This window comes from Dendrobates tinctorius, unplaced genomic scaffold (genome assembly GCF_039654945.1).
Source record: "Dendrobates tinctorius isolate UK_male_01 unplaced genomic scaffold, ASM3965494v1 ptg000078l, whole genome shotgun sequence".
Lineage (NCBI taxonomy): Eukaryota > Metazoa > Chordata > Amphibia > Anura > Dendrobatidae > Dendrobates > Dendrobates tinctorius.
In genome coordinates this window covers 3,984,162-4,011,711 of record NW_027361746.1, presented here as the reverse complement: position 1 = coordinate 4,011,711, position 27,550 = coordinate 3,984,162, and positions in this window count along the sequence as shown.

Here is a 27,550-nt window from a genome sequence, read left to right as displayed (position 1 = left end):
TTAAAGAATTAAAAGCACATTATACATATGATCATGCTGCATCACTGGTGCCGCTGCCAGCACCTGCCTGCTGAAGGTGATTTTTTTTCCAATATATAAAATATTCATTAAGTAAAGCAAAGGGGCAGGTCACTGAGGGATCAGTGACCTGTCAGAAGCCATACAGATGAATATAAACGGTAAACAAAGTGCCAAATGAAGACACCCCTCCCAGGCCTGCCCCAGAGCACGAGCATATCATTAACTCAAAATTGAAAATAAAGATTAAACAACAACCACAAGATGGTTTTCATTAACCAAGGTATCATTTTAATCAGTGTAACGGCAACGACCTGACACTGCTTGTAGGTTACTCAGCTCAATCCTGCTGACTGGTTCACTTTAAAGGGAAGGTGCCGTGATTTTAATTTTTGTATTAATAATTAATGATTATGTAATCAATTATTTTTAATCCAAAATTAAATGAACTACTTTCATAGTTTTTTATTAATTAACTTTTACTTTTGCCACTGGAGGCTGCCATTTTTGTTAGTGTGGGTGTAAGTGTCTGGGTACGACACTTGCACTCCTCACTTACGGCAGCCATGGGCATAAGAGACTCCAGTCGGACACCGACCGCATCTCTTACAATGAGGCCGTTCCTCCTGCCTCTCAACTGTGACCTGGGCTGTCCAGCTCACAACTGTGGGAGGAGATCGAGGCCATTTTGTTGTAGCCCACAGCATATGCTGTGGGCTACGATGACAGATGTCAGGGAGAGGTTGCTGGGAAGCGAGAGTCCAGTGAAAGTATCTGCACTTGATCCCTGCATGGTTACAAGGGGTGGCACCGAAAGTGAGGCAGGCCTGTAATGGTTAACCCATCCCTGCCTGCTGTGCATGGTGCCGGGGATCAGTGTGCAAACAGGCAGCAGCCGGGGGACTTCACTGATGGATTAGGTGGGAGGGCTGCACAGTGTACAGAGGTGGGCACAGCTTCACGGACGGATCCAGGATTATGCAGAAGGTCTGACAGCCACCCTGGCATGTCCATCTACATGTGTATCTAATCCTCTTCTTTGTGATACTCTCTAGTGAGCCATGTATCTAATCCCATCCTGTGTGATACTGACTGCTGAGCTGTGTATCTAAACCTCTCCTGTGTGATACTGTCTGCTGAGCTGTGTACCTAATCATATACTATGTGATACTGACTGCTAAGCCGTGTATCTAATCCTATCCTGAGTGACACTGTCTGCTGAGCCGTGTATCTAATCCCATCCTGTGTGATACAGTCTGCTGAGTTGTGTATCTAATCCTCTCCTGTATGATGCTGTCTGCTGACAGACTGATCACGTTTTGAAAAATGAAAAATATTCTAAAAATTATCAATCTCATTTGTGATTTGGCAGACATTTTTGTACAGAACACTAACTCAAACTAACAGTGTCGCTGTCAGAAGTAACATCAAACTGCTGTTACAGAGATTAGCGATGAGCCATATACTTCAAGACTCCCCATTTACTTCCCCCTAATGTGCTTGCTGAAAGCAAAAGAAGTCAATTGTGACCTGTAGTACTACTGCCCCGACAGCTTGTGCCAGTGGCTGTGATACTTCTGCTGGTGGAAGCAGAGGGATGAATGGTTAGGGTACCGTTACACTTAGCGATGCACCAGCGATCCCAACAACAATATCACCCGGTCAGGATCGCTGGTGCATCGCTAAATGGTCGCTAGTGAGCTGCCAAACAGGCAGATCTCACCAGCGACATAGCAGCGGTCGGCGGTCGCTACTTACCTGTCAGACGGGGTGATGAAGACGTCCTCCAGCCCGCGTCCACGTGTTGCTTGTCGCCACATAAGGAAGTCCAGCAGGAAGCAGACGAAATGGCCCAGGACGTTCTAGCGTGATTGGCGATAACCAGCGGGGGAGCCAGTCGGAGGTAAGTATCACATGTAGCGATATCGCTAGCAATATCGCTGCTGCGTCACAAAACCAGTGACGTTATAGCGATATTGCTAGCAATATCGCTATGTATAATGGGCCCTTAAGAGCACACTTTTATTGGGACATCAGTATGGGGTAAGATGTTATTCATGGCCAACATTTCAGTCCATCCTTGGACCTTTATCAAGGCCTGATTCAAATAGAGTCAGTATGGTCGAGACAGCTACAGATACCACCACTATCTGTCTAAGGCCTTTACCTTGACATTGTGGATTCTTACCTCATGATAATCTCCCAATAAAAGCGTACTTAGTGCTGTGGTTTACTACTTTTATTAATAATGCACATGTCCACTTTTTTACGAAATTCAACACTTTTCCAAAAATGACACAGTAAAAAAAATGCAAAGTTTCTGACTAACACCAATGTTAGGCTAAGTTCACATTTGCGTTCAGGAGGGCTGCGGATTGCTGCCTACTTCCTCCTTTCTTCCTCCCTGAAGCGCCGCCTACATTCCGCCTACTTCCATAGGCGTCCTGCTTTTCCCTGCGTACCTATCTTTAACATTGGGTATGGAGGGACAAGCGTTGTATGCGGAAGCATGCGCATGCAGCGATTTGACGTGTGCGGAGACCTCACGGAAAAGCAAAATTATTTATTATTTATTATTTCTTGTATTGGCTTACAGCTTTCTTGTGCATAAAGAATAATAAAAAAGTGTAATTATAGGACAAACAGAGCCGAACAAGTACTAGCTACACCATTTCACTGATAAATTACACTGAGTCTGGCACTGCTGCTGTTCCCTCTTCTGTGTCTCTCTCCTCTTGTCAATTGAATCTCTAGATTTTCAGAATACTGCACTCATCTTATCGAGTCCTGCAGTTGTAGAACATATACTGTCTGAAGTATTTGTTCACCGTTTTATAGTTTTCTCCTCCTATCTCTGTTTCTGAGCTGTGAGCTCTGATGTACTGTTACTATCCTAAATCACCCTGAAATGGTTGATGCATTGCTTGCTTTAGCTTGTATATTGGCTATGATAGTCCTTCCTGATGTGTTAATTGCAATGCATTATGGGGAAGCCTGTGTGGTCACACTTGATTTCATGTCAGCCTTCTAAGAAATCAATTTGCTCCTCTCTACCTGTTAGATTTGAGATATTATTGAAACTATTTCCAGTATTTACAAGTTATGTGTCCTTTGTAAAGGGTTGAAGTTGAAACATATTGCATAGTATATGATATGAGAAAATATTGAACTTACTATAATTTATTGTACAAATCTTCAGCATAGTCCTTGTTTCGGCACCTCACTCCTGGTCCCACTAGCTTTAATTCCATGTTCGTCTTGACCCACGAAGAGAACTTGAAGTCCAGACCCTTTTTCTTTTTTTCTTTTGTATTAGCTATAATGGAAAAGGTAGCTGGTTTAGTTATTGCACTGAACCCTCCTCAAGCCCATCACTGGTCATTGCCAACATGGAAAGAATGAATGTGGAAGTATTTATTGTCAAGTGATCACTTCTAGGAATGAGCGGACCAGTGGAAGTTCAGGTTCTGGTATCAGAGCAGAACTTTAGTCCAAAGTTTGGTTGGGGTACCAGATCTGTACCACAGCTTGAACCTGAATCTGAACAACATTGAAAACAATGGGCACCCAAACTTTTGATCTGGAAAATCATTCTTCCTCTTGAACATTAAAACAGACATGTCCGGGGTTTAGCATAGCACACTAATCTCAAAATTTTTAGTTTGGGTTTGCTCATTTCTAGTCACTTCCAAATTGCAATTGTTTCTTGTACCCCTCCACATCTCCGATAAAATTGGAGATAACATTTGATAGATATCATCATTCATCATGTGAATTCTGTTTGTGTGTCAAGAGTACTCATTTATAATTTATATTTCATTAAAAGGGAACTGCATGTTCAACAAGCTTTGCATAAATCAATACTACAGGTGAAGATAAGAAATGTTGTATTATCTGTTATGAGAGAATTATGATACTTTCTAAACTTTAGAGCTACCTTTTCTCCTTCCTTATATGCCTCCTGAACTTGTCATCTGCTCTGAGAAACAGCTCAACTTCATCTTACTCATAACCAAACAGACTACCACACATTGATGTGTCAGGTTACACAGCCTTTTATGCGATATGATGGAGGGAGGAGCAGGACTGAAGAGAAGAGGGAAAAATAGAGAAAGAAAAATTATAAAAACAACCGCAGAGCAGGACTAACATCTACATTGCGCAGAACTTCTGAATAATTACCTCCACACTGCTGTTGTGCTAATTCCATGCTATCTATTTATATAATTGCCTTGTAATGTTTTCATTTCCTGTTCTGTCCAGATGTCACCGTATCCCAGAATTCCAAGCGGAGGAAGTTCACCGACCGCCAAATTGGGACACCCAAGTGATGGGTGTCTCATTACGGAAACTGCTGCTGGTACCAACCTGTTGCGCGGTACCACCGGCGGAACACCGTCGCACCCCACACACATTGTATATGCTGTACGCACCACAAACACACTCTCACACACTCACACACACTCACACACATACTCACACATTCACACTCACATACATTCACACACACTCACACTCACACATTCGCACTAACACTCACACTCACTGCGCAAATTCTGTGCAGGTGCAGTGATTTGGCTGATCTCGGTGGCAGATGCACGACATGTCTACAGGCAGAGGAAGCCGGTTACATTAAAGGGGTTTTCCCACAAATGAAAGTTCATTTTAAAAATTATCTGTGTCTGACTGTGTACGGAGCATACCACATCTCCTGGGCAGGGGAGGAAACAAAAGACAATACAATTGTTTTCAAACAATATTTTACCTCACAAAATGTATCCTCTGTGATCTCCTGCTGTAATGTCAGTATTGTCTTTTGCTTCCTCCCCTGCCCAGGAGCTGTGGTATGTTCTATACACGGTCAGACACAGACAATTTTTAAAATGTACTTTCGTTCATGGGAAAACCCCTTTAAATAGAAATTCCTCCTGACATGCTGTGCACTGACTGTTTAGTGATGGGATACATAGGTAAAACAAGAGATGACATGAGAGGAGATGACAGCAGATGAGGGAGAAAGCGCACAGTGGTGAGACAGAGCACAGGGGGGAGACAGCTCAAACGGGACAGCACATGAGGGGAGAACACGGCACAGGAAGGAGAGAGACAGCAGACAAGGGGGATAGCACATGGGGTAGACAGGTCAAAGAAGAGAGCACAGATGGGAGAAGTCAGCACATGGGGAAAGAGAGAGTGGATAGGGGGGTGAGCACATGGGGGGAGAGATTCTCAACGCTGCAAAACCTGCCCCCATCGTGACCTTACTGCCCTCCTGATGCGATAGCATCCGGCCTCCAGCTAGTTTGTGTGATAAATAGGGAATCAAGAACAGCAAATTCTCTGTGTGCTATGCTGTGTGTACAAGAGATCATAGCATTTAGTCTCCTCCCAGCAGCTCAGAGTGAATTGCAAATTATGAGATGGAGCCTACTGTGGGGAAAGAGCAGGTCACAAGTCATTTAATAGCCAAAGAAAGTGTTACTCCTCATGCACACCAAGGGTAGCTATTTTGAAAAGTTTCATGAAATTACACTTCCTGTTTAAAATACCTAAAATTACATTAAATTTCGGATTTGTTTCTGAATACGATCAAATCGAATATTGTTTTTGCAATATTCTTCGAACACAGTCGAATGTCATTAGAGTCAATGGGAGTAGAAATTACCGAATATGTTCGGAACCGATCATAAGACATAGATTCGGCACAAATATTGTTCCAGTATGGCTCGAATATATGAAAATCAGATTCAGGGGTAAAATCTGAACAAATTCGCTCATCTCTTATTACAATTCTGGCAAAATACCTGATCACATGTGTTATGTGTTGGAACAGAATGCAACTATAAAAAAAAAAATTATAGTTGAAAGCATCTATTTGTGTTGAATGCAAAACACATCAAATACATATAATAACTATGGCAGTGATTAATGGGAGAGTTAGAAGAAAATTAATTGTTAGTCCTGCTTAAGTATGTTCAATTTAATATTAGACATAGTTTAATGTTAATGAGTTGTCCTGTAAAAACTTTTTTTTAGTTACTGTTCTTGGGCTTCTTTGGATTCTGTCATATTTGAAATTCACTGTATGGTTCCAGTTTTGCAGAGTATTGTATAGGCAATCAAGTGACTCCAGGTTCAAATCTCCTAAAGGGACAAATTAAAGATGTAAAGAAAAATATTTCTAAAAAGTAATATGAAAAACATAAAAAAATTAAAGTTTTGGTTGGGTTCTTTTTCCACAGATGTGTTTTTATTTACAGACATAGAACTACTCTCATCAAAGTGATATGCCTAGTGATGTAACTTAAAGCCATTAACTTGACAATCCTGCAACTCTCCAGTCAAAAACTGAAAACCAAAGTCATCCAAATTGGATTCTCCAGTACTGAGATTGATCTAAGTCCACGCAAGAAAAGCCAAATATTAATGCAAAAAAAATCAATACATGATGGCCTGCAAATTTGTTTGAGGCATGCATTGCCCAACCAAAGATTACAGCATCCTGATACACTTTCATTATTCATAATGTAGTATGTGATCAAATTGTAACACAGAAGTCATAAGAAGTCTAGAAGATTTTATTGCCTTGAACCACATTCACCTTCATTTTGGTTCCATGTATCATTAGGATACAAAAAACTATATGGTAGATAATAATGCCAAGGCAGGGTACCGATGTTAACAATGAGGAAGGTTTTTAAGTGCCTCTCATCAGGAGCAATGACAGCATTGTGTCTTTTAAAAACAATGCACTTTGTTGCTTAGACATGGCTGGATCAGAAGACGGCATAGTGTCAGCACCATAAGTGCAGGCATATCCCATGCAAACATGACAGAGCCAAAAAGACCTTATTCCCCACAAATAGTGGTCAGATATACACTGGCAGTGCAGGCAGGCAAAAGAAGGAGAAGCCGTCCAGAACTGCAGAGATAGGTTAGCAAGTGAAGGTAAGCAGCACGTTTGATACATGGTGTGATTCTAGAAGCGTTTAGGCTGTGTGCACACGCTGCGGATTCTGCTGCGGATCCGCAGTAGTTTTGGTCCTGCGGATCCGTAGCAGTTTCTGCTGCGGTGTACAGTACCATTGTAATCAATGGAAATAGAAATCCGCAGAGCACACTGTGCGGAATTTTTCGCGCGGATTTGCTGCGGTTTCAAAACCGCAGCATGTCAATTATTTGTGCAGATTCCGCTGCGGTTTGGCACCTACTCCATGGCAGATGTCAAACCACTAGGGAAAACTGCAGGCTAAACCGCAGAAAAACTGCAGATAAACCGCAGGTCTTTTGAACTGCAGTTTTACCTGCGGATTTACACAAATCCACGCGGAAAATTCCGCAGGACAATCCGCAGCATGTGCACTCACCCTAAGGCTATGTGCACATGCTACGGATTGGTCTGCTTAACCACAGGTAAAACCGCAGGTAAAATGACTTGCGGTTTTACCTGCGGATTGGCCTGCGGTTTGGCCCTGCGGTTTATCACCTCTACAATGGAGGAGATGGTAAACCGCAGCAGAATCCGCAGAAAAGAAGTGACATGTCATTTCTTTCTGCGGATTTAAAACCGCTGCTTTTCCGCAGTTAAAAATCAGCAGCATGTGCACAGCAGAATGTAAATCACATAGACTCACATGCTACTGTACACTGCAGAACTGCTGCGGATCCGCAGCGGCCAAAACCGCAGCGGATCTGCAGCAAAAACCGCAGCATGTGCACATAGCCTTAGAATGAACTATAGGAGAAAATATGAACATGCAGCATGTTCTGTTGTTGATGTAGTTTGCCTCATCAACAACAATAGCCCAGGTGCACGAGAGTATTGTCATTGACAAGACACAGGGTAAAAATTACTACCACCACAGCAGGAAGGCTTATTTTTGTAAGAAAAGATTTAATCTCCAAGTAAGATGAAGGTTAGCCATTTTCAGTCACAGAAGCACTGCCGGAGAGGCTCCAGTGACTGCTAAGCTGTCAGTTAATGTGCCAGGGTGCGCTTACAGCCACAACCCTTCAAGATGGATTAGCGTAGGGAGCGGCATCAGAAGACAGAAAAAAATGTGCCTAGCCACTTGCCTCACACTCGCCGGCAGCATTTAGACAGTGCTATTTCTGTCAATCAGAAGCGGGGGAAAATCCTCAATATGCAAATGAAGAGGTGTAAGGGTGTGCCAAACTCTTGGCCAAGGGTAAATAAAAGCTTGCTCATTTGCGTATAAATTAAAAGTTATTTTCTCCGGCACTGTATGTATCATTAGCAGGTACAGTGGAGAAGATGAGCGGTTAGAGGAGTTGGTTGAAGGTCAGAGAGGAGAGAGGAGGTGAGACAAGGGCTCTGGGGAATTTGAGGGGTGTCTGAACCGACTCCAGAGCGGAGCACTGAGCAAAAAGGACGCCACAGTCTTGGGCTGTGCGGGTGCTGTATGCCCCGTCAGCTGAAACTGGAGGGCAGGGGGCTGCAAGCCCTCTTGCCACACCATACACCCGGAGGCATTATAGCAGCTGAAGAGTCCAGGGCTGCCAGTAGTAAAGCTGTGCCCATGAGGAGCTCATGCTGTCTGCCATACAGGTCATAATCAACATGCAGGAGAGGGCCGCAGTGTAGATACAGGCAGCAGGGTCCTGAAGAGAGAGCGCATCAGGAAGGCCTCCAATCCCACCTGAGGTGGACCCCTGAATGCTTCCATGTTAGCCAGACTCCTTTTATCATCTGTAACTAGTGTCCCGGATTGCATAATCATTTGCCACAAAGCAAAAAGTAAAGAAAACTGCACTATTTTGTATCCCTTGCTTATTCACTGCAACCTTGGTCCTGCACCTCAATAGCCACCACCTGGAAAAGACTGTGCTTTTTGCTCTGGAACACCCGCTCCACCTGTGGGGAGCCAAAACATTCTTGCTGCGTCACCAACTGCTCCAGCGGTATTGGAGTGGTGTCCAGTGGTTGGGACCCAGTCCTTGTCTGCCCTTATTCACACAGACGTCAACTTTGACACATGATAAGGTTTTTAATATTAGACAGTGTAGGACCGCCCCGACCACAGAGTCACCTTGTCGATGGTGGGACATTTTTTATGCTATGTTTGATCAAATACAGTATTACTAAGAACTCTGTATGATTTAAATGCACGTTTGCTTTTTACTTATTTAATTACAGCAGGGTTTTTTTCATTTTGTCTTTTGTAGGTTTTGTATGCTCCAGCGGTATTAGCCTGCAGCATAGGCCATTTATTTTTAATTTTTTGGGGCCGAACACCACAGGTGGCGGTGTAATGACCAGGCCGAACATTCCTTGCTATCCACCCCCACATGATGTCCGCAGCCGAAGGAATTATTACACACACCGGTTTCGGGGATAACAGTTGCTTTTACTTCAGCAGGAACGGGAATTATAACTTGGAACAAATAAGGAACAGTCTCTCATGGGTAGTCCACGGCAATTACAGTTCACACTTAGATGCTGAGATGTGATTGGGGTCTGGAGCTTTTGGTCTTTTACAGAAGGAGGTAGATGCAGCAGAGGCTACAGACCTGTACTTGGGGTTAGCTCCACAGTGTGTCACGGCACATGCACAAGTGCTTATAGGTGAATGTAGAAACTGTGGTGAAACCAGTCAGAAATACTTAAGATGTGGTGAATCCTGTCAGAAAGACTTTAATAATGATTTCTGTACAGGTTAGAGGGAACTCAGGCTTTTAGGCCTGCAGGAGATCTTGAGGTAAAAACATCCTCCGTGTGTTCTGCTTTCCCTGAAGGCATCCCTCAGACAAAAGAACATTCTAGACTTGCCTGGAAAACTGCTCCTCCTATTGACCATGTGACTAGGAACTGGCCAAAAGGAGACCGAATGCACATCTCAGATCTTTACAAAACAATAATTGAGTTATTGTACACTTTCACCATTACATGGCGACAGAACACAGCAAATGAGAAATGCTTTGCATCTAAAATGGAGGTGACTAGAAATGGAGAATTACAGCTCACAAATAATGCAGACAGCCAGTTAGAGAGTGAGCAGTAGTGTACAGAATCTACTCACAATTCAGTATTACTTAAAGGGATGGACACACTCTGGACTGGGTCACTACAGCGGCACGTTATTCCCTGTAACCCCCCCTCAATTAACGGCACGACCAGAATCACAGAGTCGGGTCACAGCCACCATAACCTAGCCGCAGAACTGACCGGCCCGATTCTGAGTACCCCACGGTCCTAGTGGGTGTGTCACATGCAGCTGTGGCGCCGGACAACTGATTAGGGGGAGTGCTCCAGGTAACCGAGTTCCAGCTGCAGCTTCTTTGGTAAGCTTCTATAGCTTGCCGACTAAGGAGGAGCCAACGATGTATGCTCATCTCTAGTTGTGTTGTCAAAATGAAACAGTTTTTTTGTTTCACATGACCATTATCGCCGTATAGTTCTAGCGTAAGTAAGCATAGCCCTTTAACTTTCCACTTTATAGAGATTATCAGGACTGAGCAGAAACTAACTTTTCCGTTCAGTGTTATATTGTTTCTTCTCTTTTAAGGAAAAGAACCAAGCGGGCTGTTTTTTTGCTTCTATTTATTTCAGATCAGAAGATTCATTTTTTTATCTAAATGTTTAAAATAATGTCCCTGCATGGATTATAATTACATGATACTGTACATATTTCCAACATGCTATATTTACATGCACAAAGTTTTGGCATAAGTTAAGACCCTTCATCGAACCTACTGCTATTTGTTTTCCATATGGCTCGCTGATCACAGAAACATTTCATTAAGAAAATAGTAATTTCAGGATTAGCAGACAGGAATAGCAAATAAATCAGGAATAATTAACGCTGTATGACCCACCAACGATCACATACCAATTCCTAATACATTTTCTAAAGATTTTAATTCCTGCAATTTGGAAATAGGATATTTATCCATTCTAGGGTGTCTTTTTGGGGTATGTGAACACTATGTCTTTTTAAGGCGAATTCCATCTGGAATCCGCCTGAAAAAGCACAGGAAAAAATTAACATAGTGTACACCAATGTTAAAATAAAATTGCTGCACACATGTTCAGTCTTTACTGTTTGGAAACGATAAAGGGGTCAAAATAAATAACTTTCTAATTCTTCCAAATGAAGCTGCCTGCACTATACAGGGAAAAGAAGGGACTGTCGATGTCTTAAAGAAAAGTTTTTTTGAGGCAGTCAAAAATGGGGAGTTATCTAGTGGAAAGGAGATGCATGCTCGTTCTTTGTAGAGGTTTTGGAGTAGTTTTTCATTTACTAAAGTATTTTCTGAGGTATTTTTAGGCCGGGTGCCCATGATCTGGATGTAGCAACACTTTGGATACAGCGCATGTTCACTTCGTCCAAAGCGCTGCTGTCTTCTGAACGCAGGTAAATCCGCAGGTGTTCACTGAATTCAACACGTGGATTCAATACATCAAATACATTCTATGGGTAAAATTTCTCTTGCGGAGACGTGCATCTCCACAAGAGAGATTGACATGCTGCGGTCTGGAAAGACGCATCACATGTCAGTCTCCGCGGGTGATCCGCGGACGTCTGTGGTTGCTTAGTAGACATGGAATTTCTTGAAATCCCATCCACTATGCAGTAACAGCTGGCCACTGCAGATTTGACACTGCATAAATACCCAGCATCAAACCTGCATCAACTCCGGATAAAGAGTTTTTGAAGCGTTTCGGAAGAGTTTTTTGTTTCCTAAATTATTATTTTGCAGCCTTTTGCTTTGACAGCAAAGTGGTTTTTTAATAGAAAAAAATAGAAAGAGTCATTCAAACATTTCTTAATTGATTTTTTCAGACTTTTTTTTGGAGCAGACCCAGTCCAAAAAATTTCAAAAAAAATTCTGTGTGCATATACCTTTGAAGGAAAAGAAAATGCATTTGCAGAGACTAGAGATGAGTGAGCACTAAATTACTCGGACGCTCGTTACTCGAACAGAGAAATTCCTAATGCTCAGATGCTCGTTTCGAGCAACTAGTATAATGTGAGTCAATTGGAAATCTGAGCAGACCCAAAATGCAGGTTTGGGGGACAGTGAAAATGTTGAAATGGATGGAAAAAGTGGTGAATGGAAGAAACAGCATGGGAAAGACCGGTGGAAGCAACGTTTACTCCCAGATCGCTGCTGAGAACAATGGTGTCACACTTTTTAGGACTGATAATAAAATATTCAAAATTGACAAGAAATTGGAGTTGATAGGAAAAAATATGTTAATAAACATTCTTTCCTGTATAATGACTTGTATATAAGACAAAATTTAAAAAGTATTTAAAAAATAACAATTTAAGTAAACCAAAATTAAAATTTTTATTAAACATTGGAAATTTCAGTGCAATTTTTGAAGGAAGCAAGATCTGCCAAAATATGATGGAAGAGGGGCTCTGATACACCCTGTATTAGAGATAAAGGAAGACCTCATACACATTATATTGAAACTGTCATGTAGTGCTACCCCTAGACTCACAAAGGCTATATGCTATGTGTAAAGTCTGATAAAAATTGCAAGCAGGTTTATCCATACACCTTTGAGGGCACCAACTGTAGTACTTCATTCAAATATTGTGAACAAAGTGTAGTTGTCGTACTTCTACACTCATAAAAGCTCTGTAGACAGTGCAAAGACTTAAAAAACTACAAACAGAGTCATCCATATACCCCTGAAGGCAACAACTGGAGTGTCTCTGAAAAAAAAAAATACGAAAATGTAGTTGAGGCACTTCTGCACTCACAAAGGGTCTGCACACAGTGCAAAGCCATGAAAAAGTAAAAAGTAGGGTAATAAAGTCATTCATAGACCTTTGAAGGCAACAATTGGCAGGTTTCACTCATATATTGATCATTAAAAACACTTTATGTTTTACTGTCATCCGACAGTGTGGAAAATTTGGGGCTAATCCAAGCTTTACTAAATTTTATCAGAGCGAGCCAGTCAGCTCTTTCTGTTGACACGTGAAGGTGCCTGTCTGTTTTTACCCCCCTCAGACAAAACACTAGTAGCAGGGCAGCACAACATTTGCAAGGCATAGAGGGACACCTCACATCAGTTATCCACCTTTGAGAACCTATAACAGAAAGTCACAGGTATTGCTTGGCCATCTTTGAAAACTTTTCCCTTCATGTAAAAAAAAAACAAGTTATCAGGGCTTGGATCCTGGGAGGGTGCCATGAAATTGGCTCATGCCTTTTACCCCTGACTCTGCTGTACCTGGTATGTGTCTCCCTCTATTCTCCTCCTTTGTTGGGCAAGGAAGCTTGACACCTGCCGATAGCGTTGATTCATGGGAATATTTACCACATATTTTCCACAATAGCCTTCTGGTATAGCACTATTTTAGTAGACCTCTCCACCTCAGGAAGGAGAAAATTAGTGTTTCTTATACCTGTTACCAGCTGTTCAGGAATAAGCACACTAAGCCCCCCCTTTGTACTTTTCTGCCTATCTTTATCAGTCTACCAAGATGAAGAAGGCAGGGAGTAAGGCACGTGGGCGAGGGCGTGGAGTTTCAGCAGGGAGAGGACGTAGGGATTCTGCAGGGAGAGGATGTGGGGATTCTGCAGGGAGAGGATGTGGGGATTCTGTACCTGCTGCGGGCAACAGTGAGTCAGCATCCCTCAGTTTTAGCAGGCAACAGTCCTTTATTTGCAGCTTTGTAGGACCTCGCCGTACCCTACTGCTGCGGGAGGAACAAATTGAAGCCATTGTCGGATGGATGGCAGCTAATGCATCGACTTCAATGACTTCCACGTCCTCTCAGGGCCAGAGCACTGAAGAGCAACCATCTGTCTCTTCACCACCTGCCAAAGTGCCCAGGCAGTCAGAGAGCCCTGGACAGGAGCCATCACAGTCTCTACTTCTGTTCTCTGAATCTGTTGGCTTGGAAAGAGGGGGCCAGCCAAGCAGCATTCAAGAATGTGAAGAAGAGGGAGTATGCAGTGATGCGCAACTTCTTTGTCCCTCGGAATCTGAAGAGGCGGGTGGGCCAGTGCCTATGGTCAGCACACCTCAGTACGCATCAGATGATGACGAGACTCTGGTGCCACTTTCTGGTGCGTACGGAGCTGGCGAGACAACCCAGGAGAAGCAGGTGTTTGAAGAGGGGAGTGTAGATGATGAGGTCCTTGACCCATCATGGCGTGAGGAACAGGAAGGTGGTGGGAGCAGCTCTGAGGAAGAGATTCCCCGAACGGCCAAAACAGGAAGGAGAGGGAGGGGGCAGACTTGGTTGCCTGTAGCCTCCACTTCGGCACCCGTTAGGAGCATTCCTCTTTCAAAAGCCAAAACGGGCGCTCCCAAGACTTGCAGTGCGCGGTCCTTTTTTGACACAGTTGCAGGTGACATTTGCTTTGTCAAATGCAAGCTGTGTCATCAGAAAGTCAAAAGAGGGAAAAATGTCAGCAACCTCAATACCACAAATATGTGGAAACATGTGCGGACCAAGCACGAGGTTAAGTTACATAGACACACTGAAGACGTAGGCCAACGTACAGCACCACCTACCACCTCTTCAGCTCGTGTTGGGGCCTCTTCCTCCAGCTCACACACAGCTGGTTCGGCTTCCTCGCAGAATCGCCAAGGAAGAACCTCTGGCACTGTTGTCCGGAGACCCTGTGACATTCCACCCACAGTACAACGCTCCCAGTCATCCTCACACTCCCAGGCCACTCTACAGCCATCGGTAGCACAGGCATGGGATAAAAGGCGACCATACTCGGCAAACCATCCCCGAGCACAGGCTCTGAATGCTGTCATTGCCAAACTACTGGCCCTTGAAATGCTCTCATTCAGGCTGGTGGAGACTGACACCTTCCGGAACTTCATGGCATTGGCAGTCCCACAATACACCATGCCCAGCCACTTTTATTTCAGCAGGCAAGCCGTCCCTGCCCTGCAGAAACATGTGGAGGGAAAAATAAAACGTGCGCTACTAAACGCCGTCAGTAGCAAGGTCCACCTGACCACCAATGCGTGGACCAGTAACCATGGACAGGGATGATACCTTTCCCTCACTGCCCATTGGGTCAATGTTGTGGAGCCGGGTACAGATCTGGAGAGTGGCGCTGTACATGTTCTGCCAACTCCACTGATTGCAGGAATCCAGTCTCTATACATTGACTCCTCCTCCTACTCAAGTTCCTCAGAAACATCGCTGCAGGAGCCTGTTACAACCGATATGAGCACAGCCGTGGCCAAATGTCAACAGGCCATAATCAAATTAATTTCTTTGGGGAATCGAAGCCACACAGCGCAGGAGCTCTGGAATGCCATCAAGCAGGAGAGCGACGTGTGGTTTGTGCCAGTGAATCTCCAGCCAGGCTTGATAGTGTGTGACAATGGCCGAAATCTGGTGGCAGCTCTGGGCCTAGGCAACCTCACTCACATCCCATGTCTGGCACATGTGCTGAACTTGGTCGTGCAGAGCTTTCTGAGGGACTATCCGGATCTTGATGCACTGCTGCACAAGGTCCGCGTAGAGTGTGCTCACTTGCGGCGTTCCAGCACGGCAAGATCGTGCCTTGCAGCTCTGCAGCGCCGATTACGCCTTCCGGAACATCGCATCATAAGTGACCTACCCACCAGGTGGAATTCAGTGTTACATATGTTGGAGTGGTTGTGTGAGCAGCAGGCAGCAGTCATGGAGTACCAGCTGCATCAGGCGCAAACAAGTCGCACTGTGCGCCGGACACACTTCAGCACCACTGAGTGGGCCTCTATGAAGGACATCTGCTTCGCTTTGCGCGCCTTCGATGATTTCACGCGGATGGGGAGTACAGATGATGCACTAGTCAGCATGACTGACCCCCTTATCTGCCTGCTTCAAAAAACACTGCAAGCACTAAGGGAGGAGGTTTTGGAAGAGGTGGAGGATGAGGAGTCACAAATGCAATCTGCTTCTGGACAGTCTGCGCTACGTGGTTCCTCACAAAGGCCTAGGCAGGGGACACTTTGTGAGGAAGATGAGGAGGAGTCAATGCAGGAGGAAGACATCTCTCCATTGGAGGGAGGTACACAATGCTCTAGTCAGTATGTACAGCGAGGGTGGGGTGATGCAGAGCAGGCAGAGATGACGACTCAAGCAGGGGACAGCGTTTCTTTGGCATGTGGGAGTCTGCAGCACATGGTTGATTTCATGCTGCAGTGCCTGAGAAACGTCCGCCGCATCGCCCACATTCTCAACACGACTGATTATTGGGTGTACACCCTCCTAGATTCTCGCTACCGGGACCACTTACAAAGCCTCATACCACCGTTGAACCGGGAGCGTAAACTGCAGGAGTACCAAGACACACTGGTGCAGTCCATCATGTTCTCCATTCCACCCGACAGCAGTGCTACTAGTGCTTTACAAAGCAGCTCTGTGCGTCGAGGCAGTGGAGGAAGCTCGGCACAAAGAGGGAGCAGAGGCAGCGCCTCAGCACAAGGCAAGACCACTATGGCCCAAATGTGGCAAAGTTTTGTGTGTCCTCCACAAATGTCTACACCATCACAGACGGCTCCAGTCAGCAGGAGGCAACGTTTTCGTCAGATGGTGACAGACTACATGTCTTGCCCTGTCAGTGTACTCCCAGATGGCTCTTCCCCCTTCAAGTTTTTGGTCTCTAAGCTGGATACATGGCAAGAGCTTAGGCAGTATGCATTGGAGGTGCTGGCTTGCCCTGCTGCCAGTGTATTATCGGAACGCGTCTTTAGTGCCGCATGTGGTGTACTAACAGACCGACGCACTCGACTGTCCTCCGATAATGTTGACCGGCTTACTCTTCTGAAAATGAACAAGGCCTGGATCTCGCCAGAATTTGCCAGTTCTCTTCCAGAATAAATAATTAGTTGGCAACAGTATCCAGGTCTCATGTTGTGTTCATGTTTCGACCACCTGAACTGTAATCCCTGGGCTTCAACACAGCCAGTTGTCGCTCAGAAGTGCCGTCTGCACAGAGAAAAACACTAGCTCCTGTGTTAATGGGGTTCAGTAACGCCATCTGCTCCCCTGCTGTGTGGACCACAAAGTCTCCTGCTCCCTCCAAAATTGAACTACTACTGATTTTTAACTGTGCTCCACTATGGCCTTTGGCTCCACTGTCTCTAGTATTTCCCCTGGCCTCCAACCCCGCCAGTTGCTGCTCTGAAATGGCGTCTGCACAATCCACACTTGTTCCTGTGTTACTGGGGCTCAGTCACGTCAGTTGATCCCCTGATCTGTGTCCGGCAATGTCTCCTGCTCTGTCCACATTTCCATTACTAGTAGAGGAAATGTGGACAGAGCAGGAGACCTTGCCGGACACACATCAGGGGATCAACTGACGTGAATGAGCCCCAGTAACCCAGGAACAAGTGTGGATTGTGCAGACGCCACTTCAAAGCAGCAACTGGCAGGGATGGAGGCCAGGGGAAATACTAGAGACAGTGGAGCCAGAGGCCACAGTGGAGCACGGTTACAATCAGTAGTAGTCTACAACCTAAATCAAACTTGCTGCAAGTTGGCGTCCGCCTGCTGCATGATTGATCCTGGGCTTCAACACAGCAAGTTGTTGCTCGGAAGTGGTGTCCGCACAGAGAAAAGCACTAGCTCCTGTGTTAGTGGGGTTCAGTAACGTCTGCTGTTCCCCTGCTGTGAGGACGACAAAGTCTCCTGATGCCTCCACATTCAAAAACCATCAGGCCTCAGCCTGCTCGATGCTTGATCCTGGGCTCCAACAACGCCAGTTGGTGTTCAAAAGTGCCGTTTTCACAGAAAAAAACGCACTAGCTTCTGTGTTAGTGGGGTTCAGTAACGTCAGCTGTTCCCCTGCTGTGTGGACGACAAAGTCTCCTGCTGCCTCCACATTCAAAAACCATTAGGCCTCAGCCTGCTCCATGCTTGATCCTGGGCTCCAACAACGCCAGTTGGTGTTCAGAAGTGCTGTCTTCACAGAGAAAAACACACTAGCTTCTGTGTTAGTGGGGTTCAGTAACGTGAGCTGCTCCCCTGCTGGGTGGACAACAAAGTCTCCTGCTGCCTCCACATTCAAAAACCATCAGGCCTCAGCCTTCTCCATGCTTGATCCTGGCCTCCAACAACGCCAGTTAGTGTTCAGAAGTGCCGTCTTCACAGAGAAAAACACACTAGCTTCTGTGTTAGTGGGGTTCAGTAACGTCAGCTGTTCCCCTGCTGTGTGGACGACAAAGTCTCCTGCTGCCTCCACATTCAAAAACCATCAGGCCTCAGCCTGCTCCATGCTTGATCCTAGGCTCCAACAATGCCAGTTGGTGTTCAGAAGTGCCGTCTTCACAGAGAAAAACACACTAGCTCCTGTGTTAGTGGGGTTCCGTAACGTCAGCTGTTCCCCTGCTGTGTGGACGACAAAGTCTCCTGCTGGCTCCAAAATCACACAACATCTTATTTTCTACTCGCTCCAAGTAGGCCTCAGCCTGTTCCATGCTTGATCCTGGGCTCCAACAATGCCAGTTGGTGTTCAGAAGTGCCGTCTTCACAGAGAAAAACACACTAGCTCCTGTGTTACTGGGGTTCAGTAGCGTCATCTGTTCCCCTGCTGTGTGGACGACAAAGTCTCCTGCTGCCTCCACATTCAAAAACCATCAGGCCTCAGCCTGCTCCATGCTTGATCCTGGGCTCCAACAGCGCCAGTTGGTGTTCAGAAGTGCCGTCTTCACAGAGAAAAACACACTAGCTCCTGTGTTAGTGGGGTTCAGTAACGTCAGCTGTTCCCCTGCTGTGTGGACGACAAAGTCTCCTGCTGCCTCCAAAATCACAATACATCTTACTTTCTACTCGCTCCAAGTAGGCCTCAGCCTGCTCCATGATTGATCCTGGGCTTCAACACAGCCAGTTGTTGCTTGGAAGTGCCGCCCGCACAGAGAGCAACACTAGCTCCTGTGTCAGTGGGGTTCAGTAACGCCAGCTCCTCCCCTGCTGTGTGGATGGCAAAGTCTCCTGCTGCCTACACAGTCACACTACTACTGATTTTTAACCGTGCTCCACTTAGGCCTCTGGCTCCACTGTCTCTAGTATTTCCCCTGGCCTCCAACCTCGCCAGTTACTGCTCTGAAGTGGTGTCTGCACAATCCACACTTGTTCCTGTGTTACTGGGGCTCAGTCACGTCAGTTGATCCCCTGATGTGTGTCCGGCAATGTCTCCTGCTCTGTCCACATTCCCTTTACCAGTATTGGGAATGTGGACAGAGCAGGAGACCTTGCTGGACACACATCAGGGGATCAAATGACGTGACTGAGCCCCTGTAACCCAGGAACAAGTGTGGATTGTGCAGATGCCACTTCAGAGCAGCAACTGGCGGGGTTGGAGGCCAGGGGAAATACTAGAGACAGTAGAGCCAGAGGCCTAAGTGGAACAGGGTTACAATTAGTAGTAGTGTACAACCGATATAAAACTTGCTTCAAGTAGGCCTTAGCCTGCTCCATGATTGATCCTGGGCTTCAACACAGCCAGTCGTTGCTCGGAAGTGCCGTCTGCACAGAGAAAAACACATGCTCCAGTGTTAGTGGGGTTCAGTAACGCCAGCTGCTCCCCTGCTGTGTGGATGACAAAGTCTCCTGCTGCCTCCAAAATCACACTACATCTTATTTACTACTCACTCCAAGTAGGCCTCAGCCTGCTGCATGATTGACCCTGGGCTCCAACATCGCCAGTTGCTGCTCAGAAGTGTCTTTGGCACGGGTACTACCTCCTGCCCAGCCTGGTTCCAGCACGCCTGCTGTTTCCGGGGATTGTCAACGTCACTTTGCCACTAATACATAGTCCTGTCGTGTTGCGGTGGGGTTTGCCGAGTCTATGGTGCCTGCAGTTTAGGTGCTTCCTATGTGGGCTGCGGGTTCTGGTAATAAAGGCTGGTTCCGTAGTGCCAAAAGGACAAGCACCCCCTGTAGGACTGTGTGTTTCGGTAACTGCGGCCGGCTCGCGGCCTTGCAACGTTGTTTTTCAGGGGTAGCTTCTGCTACCCATCCGGGTTCCAGTACCGTCAGCTGGTTCTCGGCAGTGCCTTTGGCCTAGGTGCCTCCTTCTCGGTATCCGAGTTCCAGCAACGTCTGCTGGTCCTTGGTAGTGCTTTATAGCACAGGTACCTCCTGCTTAGGAACCGTGTTCCAGCACCGTCAGCTGGTCCACGGTTGTGCCATTGGCTCTTGTTCCTTCTGCTGCCACTCTGGGTACCAGCACCATCAGCTGGTTCTCGGTAGTTCCATTGACTCTTGTAGCTTCTGCTACCCATCCGGGTTCCAGCACCGTCAGCTGGTCCTCGGCAGTGTCTTTGGCATGGGTACTCCCTCCTGCCCAACCTGTTTCCAGCACGCCTGCTGTTTCCGGGTAGTGTCAACGTCACTTTGCCACCAAAATGTTGTCCAGTCGTGTTGTGGTCGGGTTAGCCGAGTCTATGGTGCCTGCAGTTTAGGTGCTTCCTATGTGGGCTGCGGGTTCTGGTAATAAAGGCTGGTTCCGTAGTGCCAATAGGACAAGCACCCCCTGTAGGACTGTGTGTTTTGGCAACTGCGGCCGGCTCGCGGCCTTGCAGCGTTGTTTTTCAGGGGTAGCTTCTGCTTCCCATCCGGGTTCCAGTACCGTCAGCTGGTTCTCGGCAGTGCCTTTGGCCTAGCTGCCTCCTTCTCGATATCCGAGTTCCAGCAACGTCTGCTGGTCCTTTGTAGTGCTTTATAGCACAGGTACCTCCTGCTTAGTAACTGGGTTCCAGCACCATCAGCTCTTGTTTCTTCTGCTGCCCATCCGGGTTCCAGTACCATCAGCTGGTTCTCGGCAGTTCCTCAGCTTTCTTGTATCTTCTGCTACTTTTCAAAGTTCACGCTTGTGGAAATTGTTTTTGATTCTCACTCTGGATCTCCCTGACGATGACCCTGAAGACGACGACCCTGAAGACCACACCGAAGAAGACCAAAAAGATGACCCTGAAGAAGATGACCAAGAGGACAAAGAACATGAAGAAAACCACCAAGATGCAGAACAACAAGAGACAGAAGACCAAGAAGCAGAAGAACAAAAAGCAGAAGGACCAAAAGCAGAAGAACATTAAGCATAAGACTAAAAATAAGAGCAAATGATATTATCTAAATTCTAAGCAGAAGAAGACTAAGCAGTGTATGGGGGTGAGTCCGTTCCTCCTCGTGGTGCCCCTGGAAAATGCCTGCTGCTGCAGGCCAAACTGAACGCGGACAAATCCTGTTGTAAATCTTTTGTGACAGGCAGAACGGAAGGTGTAATCTTCAAACTTTTATAGAAAACAACTACAGGAATGCCTGTCACAAATAAGAATATGATGATGAAGTTGAAGAATAGGAAGAAGCTGAAGAAGTAGAATATGAAGAAGAATATTAGCTGAATAAGAAGAATATGAAGAATGTAAAAGAAAAGAATAATAGGAAGAAGGTGAAGAAGAAGAAAATGAATAAGGTGAAGAAGAAGTTGATGAAAAAGTTGCTGCTGCTGAGGATGATGAAGGAGAAAGTGTTGGAGAAGTAAAAAAGAAGGTGAAGAGCATGGAAGTAGTGAAACATACATATCTAACAAAATATACAAAAGGTTAACATAGTCAATATCTTTGTAACTCCGAACATCTTTAAAAAAAAAATGTATTCCTGCTATTCCATTTGATTGGGCTAAACCTCTATGCCTTTAATGTCTCCTCCACCTCCCCCAATACATTCTACATTATTCTTAGTTGTTTTCTTCATGTAGAATTAAACTACAAGGAAAGAAAGGGTTTTTTTTAATTCCGATATTTCTGTGCCATTGACTTGAATGGGACTTCCGGGAACGGAATCGGCGATACCCGATACTTTTTTGATATCGGCAGATCCACTCTGATCCGATATTTTTCAAAATCGTGTGGTATCGCTCAACACTACTCTTCACCCTTTGTGGAGTCCTCAAAAGTTTAGAGAACCAAAAAATGTCAGACATCCATAGAGAACCAAACAAATGTCAGACATCCAAAAACATTCTTCGGTTGTTATGTGCGGAGGCTAACCAGAATACTGACCTCTGCTGCTGACAATGCCTTGCCAGCATGTGCAGTGTGGAGTTCAAAACCGTGTTAATGTCACACACCAGTCAGTGAGCTTGTACTTGCATGCACTGTTGCAGCATTGCCACAGTGGCAGCAGCTGTAGCTGTTTTGCAGAAAAGGGCGCTGACGCAGTGCACCCCCACCAAAATCTATAGCACATCTGAATAGGTTTTCAGAAACCACTGGACAGTCAAGTTGAGCACATGGGTCAAGCATGGTACATGTGTGAGCTTGTCAAGCTTCACAGCTGCCACTAGGTTACAACCATTATCACGAACGACCATGCCTGGTTGTAGATTTGGTTGTGAGAGCCACAGATCTGTCTGATCTGTTATCCCTTTCAATAACTCTGCTGGAGTATGCAGTTTGTCTTCTAGACAAGTTAGCTTCAGCAGAGCCTGTTGCCCCTTCACTAAAGCAGTGCTGCTGAGCTACCAGCTTATGTGGATGGCATGCTCTGAGATAGCACATCGGAGGATGAGGAGATGCAGGAGGGGGTTAAGGAACTGGTGTAGGAGGTGGAAGAAACTCTGATAGATGTAGTGCCATCAATCGTTGATGTTGTAGCACATGTGCCATTCCAGGGAGGTACTCGGCCGAGCCTTCACTATGTTCTCCCAGTGTGCCATCAGGGAAATGTAGCGTCCCTGGCCACAAGCGTTTGTCTACATGTCATTCATTAAGTGGACAATCCCAGTAACCGTGTTGGTAAAGATATGGGTGATGTTCCTGGACATGTGCTGGTGCAAGGCAAGGAGGCCACACTGAGAGAAATGGTGGAGACTGGGGATGGAGTATCGAGGGACCAAATTGGTACACCTGTAGCAGGCAAATTTTTGTTTTTATTTCAAACCAATGAAATTTCACACAAATCAAATTCTACAGAATATATGACAATAATCAATTTTTGAACAACAATATTTTTACACCTCTAGCTGATCAATTTTTGCTTTCATTTCAAACCAACAAATTTTTACACAAACTAAGTTCTACAGCATATATGAAAATAATCAATTCTTAAACAACCAAATTTGTATGCCTGTAGCAGACCTATTTTGTTTTTTATTTCAAACCAATGAAATTTCACATAAAGCAGGTTCTAAAGTATAAAAAAAAAGTTGTGAACTGTAACAGGCCAAGTGGTTTTTAAAATTGTAAACCAACGGTATTTTACACAAAGCACGATAAACTGTATGGATGAATAATTGAGTCCAGAAATTTTTTTTAAACATAAATATTTTAAAAGTGTAGTTGATGTACTCTTAAACTCATAAACGCTTTGCAGGCAGTGCAAAGGCAGGAAAAAAAATTACTACATACAAGTGCTGAAGCTGAATGATCATATTAACCTCTTAGTGAAAGAGCCAATTTGGTACTTAGAATCATAGAATTGTAGAGTTGGAAGGGACCTCCTGGGCCATCTAGTCCAACCCACTGTCATGTCGGACACTGTTCACACCACAGCGTCCGGCAGGCAGAGGTAGTTCCACCTCCAGCCACTATAGCCTCAGTGGCGCCGGCCTTATCTTCAGGCTCTCGGGGGTTAATCCTGCTGGAGACCAGGTTGGATGGTTAGTCACGCCCACGGTCTTTAAATAGTCATGCTGGCCTATGGGCGTCGCCGATTATAGCTTGTGTTTCATACCAAGTGGTTCCGGTCTGGAGTGGAGGTGTTGCAGAGAGAGAGATTCGTATCTGGTGTCGTATGATCCGTTGTTATCCTTTCTCCTTCCCATATTTGTGTTTAGTTGTGCCCTGTTCACATTACTGTATAGTCCTGTGTGTATGCGGCGCGGTGCAGTTTAAGTTCTCCCTGTCTGTCATTATTTGTGTGGGGGCTTTGGTGGTGTGTCTCCTCACTGGGTGGAGGGTGGAGGGTTAAGTGCAGGGCTGAGCAGGAGACAAGGAAAGGGTGGAGGCTCAGGCATTTGCACCATCAGCAAAAACCCTGGGTTGAGGGTCAGACAGGGTTTCCCCTAGTTATAGGGACATCACAGGGCCCCCGGGTATTACAGCCTTAGTGGGACTAAGCCCCACGTGACACCCACTGCTCAAAGCAGGATTCACTAAGTCATCCCAGACAGATGCCTGTCCAGACTCTGTTTGAAGACTTCTATTGAAGGAGAACTGACCACCTCTCGTGGCAGCCTGTTCCACTCATTGCTCACTCTAACTGTCAAAAAGTTTTTTCTAATATTTAATCTGTGTTTCCTCCCGTTCAGTTTCATCCCATTGCTTCGTCTTTCCTTGTGCAAATGAGAATAAAGATGATCCTTCTACAATGTGACAGCCGTTGAGATATTTGTAGACAGCTATTAAGTCTCCTCTCAGTCTTCTCTTCTGCAAGCTAAACATTCCCAAATCCTGCAACCTTTCCTCATAAGACAGGGTTTGCAGACCGGTCACCATTCTGGTCGCTCTTTTCTGAACTTGCTCCAGTTTTTTTATGTCTTTTTTAAAATGTGGCCCCCAAAACTGGACACAGTATTCCAGATGAGGTCTGACCAAAGAGGAGTAGAGGGCAATAATGACTTCACGTGATCTAGACTGTATGCTTCTGTTAATACATCCTAGAATTGCATTTGCCTTTTTTGCTGCTGCATCACACTGTTGACTCATATTCAGTCTTTGATCTATTAGTATACCCAAGTCTTTTTCACATGTGCTGTTGCTTAGGCCTATTCCTCCCATTCTGTATATGCTTTTTTCATTTTTATTGCCCAGATGTAGTACTTTGCATTTTTCCCTGTTAAAAACAATTCTGTTAGTTGCTGCCCACTGCTCCAGTTTATTTATATCTTTTTGAATCCTCTCTCTCTTCTCTAGTATTAGCTATCCCTTCTAGCTTTGTGTCATCAGCAAATTTAATCAGTTTACCCTCAATTCCTTCATCTAAATCGTTGATAAAGATGTTGAACAATACAGGGCCCAGGACAGAGCCCTGTGGTACCCCACTTGAGACATTCTTCCAACTGGATGTGCAGCCATTTACGACCACTCTTTGGGTCCGATCACTAAGCCAGTTATGAATCCACCTAACAGTTGCCTTGTCCATTCCATACTTAGCCATTTTTTCAATTAGGATTGTGTGAGATACTTTGTCAAATGCTTTGCTGAAGTCAAGATATACTATATCTACAGCATTTCCCTGATCCACCCAATCAGTGATTTCGTCATAGAAGGAAAATAAGTTAGTCTGACATGACTTATTAGTTACAAACCCATGCTGACTCTGTTTAATCACTTCATTCTTATCCAGGTACTTACATACATGTTGTTTAATAATTTGCTCAAAGATCTTTCCTGGTATAGAAGTCAGACTCACTGGCCTATAGTTGCCTGGGTCCACCATCTTTCACTTTTTGAAGATAGGAACAACATTAGCTCTTCTCCAGTCTTCTGGGACCTCTCCTGTTCTCCAAGAATTTTCAAAGATTCTTAATGACCAAGCCAATTTTTACAATTCTGACCACTGTCACTTTATGAGGTTCTAGATCTGGAATGCTTCAACGTATCCCACTGATTCTGAAATTTTTTTTTTTTGTGACATATTGTGCTTCATGTCAGTGGTAAAAATTCTTAACTTGCGTATATTCATGGAAAAAAAAACTAAAATTTGGCAAAAATTTTGAAAATTTTGCAATTTTCAAACGTTTAATTTTTGTACACTTATGTCAGAGTGGTGTCACACAAAATAGTTAATAAATAATACTTCCTACATGTCTACTTTACATCATCACAATTTTGGAAACATAATTTTTTTTGTTAGGACTAGTGATGATTGCTCAGGTCGAGCAAATTGGAATACTAGGGTGCTCGACCCGAGCAATGAGCCCAATGTAAGACTATGTGAAAACCGAGTATTTTTACCGTGACCCCCCGGGGGTCCTTTTAAAGTGTATAAACATCTGAAAAGGATGGAAACAGTGCTCAAATGCCATGGGAACATCACGGGGAATACCCCTGGAAGCATTTCTGACTCCCAAGTCACAGCTGTGAACAATGTTGTCAGAGTCTTACGCCATTTTTAGAGGCACACCAAAAACATACAAAAACTAAACCAAAATGGATTTTCCTGGGAAATATGTTAAGGAACATCCTTTCCAGGGTAATGACTTTTATATAAGGCAAAATAATTACCCCAAAACAAAAATATTCCTCCACCACTTGGGCTATGTTCACACATAGCGTTTTTGACGCGTTTTTCAACTTTAGCATTGCTTTCAACCAAGACAAATGCATTCACTGGGAAATGTTTACAACCTTCTTTGGCCACGTCGTGTTTGGAGACCCCCTGGTGTACCTAAACAGTGGAACCCCCCAATTCTATCTCCAACAATAAACACAACATAAACCTAACCCTAATCCCAACTCTAACCTTAACCACAAACCCAACCCTAATATGCCACTAACTCTAATCCCAACCATAACCACAACCCTAACCCTAGCCCATGTCACGTATACCTGTCCTGTGTGACACGACCTGCAGGTCGGTAACTGAAATAGCAAGACAAAAGGGGAACACCGGGGAAACAGTTACAACGATGGGCCCTGCAATAGGGAACGGGGACGTGGAGACCTCTTGCACTCCCCTGAGCCAGTGTCCCTGAACACTCCTAACGTTCCCTATACAGGCTCTTCACCTGTCGCCGACCAGGATACCTGAATCCTTCACTATCCCTGCACCTATTCCTTACTAGGTGTGATGTCCGTCTGGTGCAAGTCTAGGCTGCAATTGAGACAGCACCCTGAGCAACCCCGAGACCCCTTGCCCCTATACAGGGATCTGGAATTACAGCAGAGTCCAGAAGGTAGCTGTCTGTATTAGAGCAGCAGACCAAAACAGGACGGTCGCCAGAAAGGGATAAATTAGCGGAACTGAAGGAGTAGTCAGGAGTCTAAGTCTAAACCAGGTGGGCAGCAGAGGTACAAAATCGGCAGACAGTAGCAGAGTCAAAATCCAGGCCAAGGTCAGAGTCTTAAACCAGGAGGGCAACAGAGGTACACAATCAGCAGGCAGTAGCAGAGTCAAAATCCAGGCCAAGGTCAGAGTCTCAAACCAGGAGGGAAACAGAGGTACAAAATCATCATGCAGTAGCAGAGTCAAAATCCAGGCTAACGTTAGAGCCGGCAATAACAAATAACACACTAGCATGCTGGGGAAACCAAGACTATACCTGGCGGCCTGCAAGACAGGCCCCAAGGTATTTGAAGGATCAAGCTATCCCTCACAGGCTCACAGTCTGATGACGTCATTTGGACTGTTCCCAGGACCAGGCCAGATGGTGAAACACCCACCCCTTCATGACTGACAGAGGAGCGGAGCCTGTGCTCACCAGGTGCCTGCGCAGGAGCTCCTTCTCTGTCACCACCACCCACGGGTGAACCACAGCACCTCCTAGTGGCCGAGGCAGGAACAGCCATCCCGGAGTCTGAATGCGACGTGACAGTCAAGCGCCTCCCAGTGGCCGAGTACGGAACAGCAGTCCCTGTATCTGA